The following is a 4185-nucleotide window of genomic DNA, read 5'->3' on the forward strand; positions in this document are numbered from 1 at the left end:
GCTAGCCTACTTATTCAAGTACTCAAACTCCTCTCAAAAGGATGTCCAAACGAAGGCAACAAAAAAGAAAAACAACAAAAATAAAATAAAGAGTTCAACTAGGCATATACAAGAAAGCAACTTCATAAGAGCCCATACGACTAGATGGATACTTAATTGCCAGTACTCCACTAACTTCTTTCTATCTTACTAACTCCCCCATCCCTTCTCATTTTCAGAGAGATAAGAGAACCAACCAAGTGCGACACTTCCCAGCGTGCCTCGACACCTTCTTACCGATCACGAGGATGCGATCGAGTTTAGGAAGGGGATTAAGTTAACCACATATGGTTAACACATTCCTATGACAACTATGTTCACACACACTTATGTAATGGGCGCCTGCACTATATTGGAAATCTTGTCATTTGATGATGAGGGAAACTCCCTAAAGATGCTCCCAAGTTTAGGGCTTCAAAGGATAGACAAGAGGATCTCGGTTGGTTAGCCAAACCATAAAGAAAAACCTTGTAACTATGTTTTGGGCACATCGGGTCACTTACTCCCAGGCGGCCTAGTGGGAAAAGGCTTGGAACTATAAAAGCCAATTTCTCTTGTTTGTAACTTATTCTCCCATTTATGCAATAGAAGTGGAGTGTTCTCTCTCCCTCTCTCTTGCAACTCTAATCTAGCATGTGTGGTGTGCTTAGGGTCAGGATTTGGGTGTGATTAGTGCTAATCACTTGTTCTCTTTTGCTTCTCCTCTCCCTCTTGCTTGAGTGATTAGGCTATTGTTGAGATATCGAGCTCGTCTAGTGAGGCGGTGGACATTAATGACCCGCCTGGGGGATAGACCCCACACTTACACCACTGGCATGGTTGGTGAGATCTTGGGTGATATGCGGCCAGTGGGATGACAGGCTGTGTGACAGCCATTCTAGAGACTGGCATAGTTATAGCACCAGCTCATTTGGTTGGGTTCACACTATAGAGAACCTTTGTATGTCTTTGGTTGAGTACCTTTCATTAGGGTTTTGTGAGTGTGTGTGTGTGTGCTTGCAAGAGCTCAAGCTCTCATCCCCCCTGCATCTTTTCATGGTATCAGAGCCTGGTTCGTACTAAGGGGGACTGAGCGCTGCAAGCAAGAGAACCACAGGAAGCGGTACGAGGGTAAGAGCTTCAACTACTCTTCCCTATTTGTGTTGGTGACTACATCCTTATCGGGAGCTCTACGGGAGGCACCGGCAAACGATCTCTGATTGAGGAGCTTTCTTCGTGGGAGTAAAGCTATAGGGCAACTGTACTGTCCTATTGGACTACATTTTCTGGGCCGAAAAAGCGTATCGGGCGCGTCTGGACCTCCATTTTTCAGAAAGCAAGTAAGTCATTGATTCTTTGCAGAACTCTGTCTTAAGAACTGCAGGAAGACAGATTGGCTGTGCAGACACAGTGTGTGCTGCAAAGAGGTCAACAGTTGCCATTGGGTGTATGTATGCATATTGAAGTCACTGGTTGTGACATTTGAGAGTACTACTGTACCGCTGTGCAGAAAATACAACAGTTTGTGCAGGACAAACCAGAGTGTTGTTTCTGGTAAATTTGTGTGTCTGGCAAGATGTCAAATGATGGCATAACCTAGATTGTGGCTGGGAAGCTTGATAAGAACAACTTCCATGCTTGGAGGTTCAGGTTGACGAATTTCTTGATGGGAAAGGGCTATTGGGACTACATAGAAGGTGAGCATGAAGAGGCACCAGAGATACCAGACATAAATCCGACTGCTGCAGATGTCAAAGAGTTTAAAGATTGGAACCAAGGAGCCCGGAAAGTTATGTATTGGCTCTCCATTATTAGTATACAGGACACCATGATTGGGCACATTCAGGATGCCGTCCCCCAAGGAGGCGTGGGACACCTTGGTAAAACTCTATGAAACAAATACCAAGGCACGTAAGATACAGTTGTTGAAGAATGAACTTCATACTGTGGAGAAAAAGAGCATGTCTGTGAATGACTATGCATTGAAGATAAAGGGTATTGTGGAATCCCTTGCATCTATTGGTGTGTCAATAGATGATGATGATAAGGAGGAAGTCTATCTACGTGGTCTCGGGCCACAATACAAGGCGTTTAAGACGTCTATTCAGACTCGGGAAAACATTCCCAACTTTACAGATTTGGTGTCTATGCTGATTATAGAAGAGAAGAGCTTGGGTGAAGACCAACAGTCTTCACAAAACAAAAACAGTTCAGAGCAATAGGCCTTCTACACAAGTTCAGGAAGAGGACAAGGTAGAGGAGGCCGTGGATGCGGTCAAGGAGGTGGCCGAACAGGTAATCAGAATTATGGCCAGCAGCAGCAATAACAACATTCCTAGAATACACAACAACAACATCAACAACACACAGGTGGAAGAGGCAAATTCAGAGACAGGGGGAGTCAAAGAGGACGTGGAAATTGGCAAAGGCAATATAATGATACACGTGAATGCTTTTATTGTGGTAAGCCTGGACATGTGCAGGCAGAATGTTATAAGAAGCGGGCTGACATGCAAAATGGGAAAGTGCGGCAGAACAACTATGCATCCTCAAGCAGAAACAATGAAAATAATGAAAGGTTGTTTGTTATGCAGCATGTCGTGAATGCCATGTCTGAAAATGTTGAAGCAGCACAAAAAGATGATGTATGGTATGTGGATTCAGGTGCTTCGAACCACATGACAAGTCATGGGGAGTGGTTCAAGGAAATGAAAAACCTTGAAAGACCAGGTTTTGTGGAAACAGAGGGGGATGACACTGCTCATCCAATTGCCCATGTTGGAGATGTGCCATTGTCTATGCAGGATGGCAAAGTGAAGTACCTTGCAGATGTACTTCACATTCCGAACATAACAAAGAATCTGGTTTTAGTTGGCCAGATGATTGAGCAGGGTTTGTAGGTTTGGTTTAACCTTGATGGTTGTTATGTTGAAGACTTTAAAGACAAGTGCAGGTTGGTTGCAAAAGGCAATAGAGTAGACAGAATGTTTACGTTGAATGTAGACATGCCTGAAATGAGTGCTGCGATGTTTGCAAATGGTTCAGGAATTGTTGCAGACACAGACATTTGGCATAAAAGAATTGGACATGTGAATGTGCAGAGAATGAAGTCTATGCAGACTAAAGGAATTGTGACAGGGCTGCCAAAATTTGAATTGGAAGGTATGCAAAGAATATGTGAAGCATGCCAATTTGGAAAGCAAACAAAGCATGTATTTCCACGTAACAGATATGTGAGCAGAAATGCACTAGATGTTGTGCATTCAGATGTATGGGGTCCTACGAAGACCATGTCTATGGGAGGCTGCAGGTATTATGTGACATTCATTGATGACCACACAAGGAAAGTGTGGGTATACTTCATGAAGGAGAAGAGTGAGGTGTTCACTCACTTTCAAAATTTCAGAGTTTTGGTTGAAAAGCAAACAGGGAAATATGTAAAGTGCCTAAGGTCAGATGGAGGGGGAGAGTACTTCTCCAATGAGTTCTCTGAATTTTTGAAGAAGAATGGTATTCGGAGACAGTTTACATGCAGATACACTCCGCAGCAAAATGGAGTTGCTGAGCGGAAAAACAGGCACATTGCTGAGATTGCGCGAGCATTGATGGAAGAGAAGAATATGCCACATAGCTATTAGACTGAGGTTGTTTCTACAGCAGTATACATCATGAACAGGACTCCAACTGCAGCCATACATGATGTAACTCCAGAGGAGAGGTTTACTAGTAGGAAACTTGATTTGTCTCATCTGAAAGTCTTTGGATGCATTGCATATGTGCATGTGCCAGATGAGCTGAGAACTAAGCTGGATCTAAAAGCTGAAAAATGTGTGTTTATTGGATATTCCCTTGAGTAAAAGGGATACAGGTGTTATAACCCTGCTACACGTGAGTTGAGGGTAAGCAGGGATGCTGTCTTTGATGAGATGAGCAGCTGGTATGCTGCTGGAAAGGAAGCTGTTGGGGCTGATGTGAGTGGAAGTGTGGTTGCACAGAATGCAGGTCAGCAATCACAATCTTTGAGTGGACCAGGAGAGTCCTCATCTAGTGGGTCTGTTGATAGACCATGGAGTGGCAGGCTGCGTCATAATACCAGTCCTGCAAATGTGATTAGTACATCACATAAAGGAAAAGAGAAAGTAGTTGAGCCCCTTGGTATGCCTGACA

Source organism: Cibotium barometz, chromosome 22 (assembly GCF_041138505.1).
Source record: "Cibotium barometz isolate CiBa-2024 chromosome 22, ASM4113850v1, whole genome shotgun sequence".
NCBI lineage: Eukaryota > Viridiplantae > Streptophyta > Polypodiopsida > Cyatheales > Cibotiaceae > Cibotium > Cibotium barometz.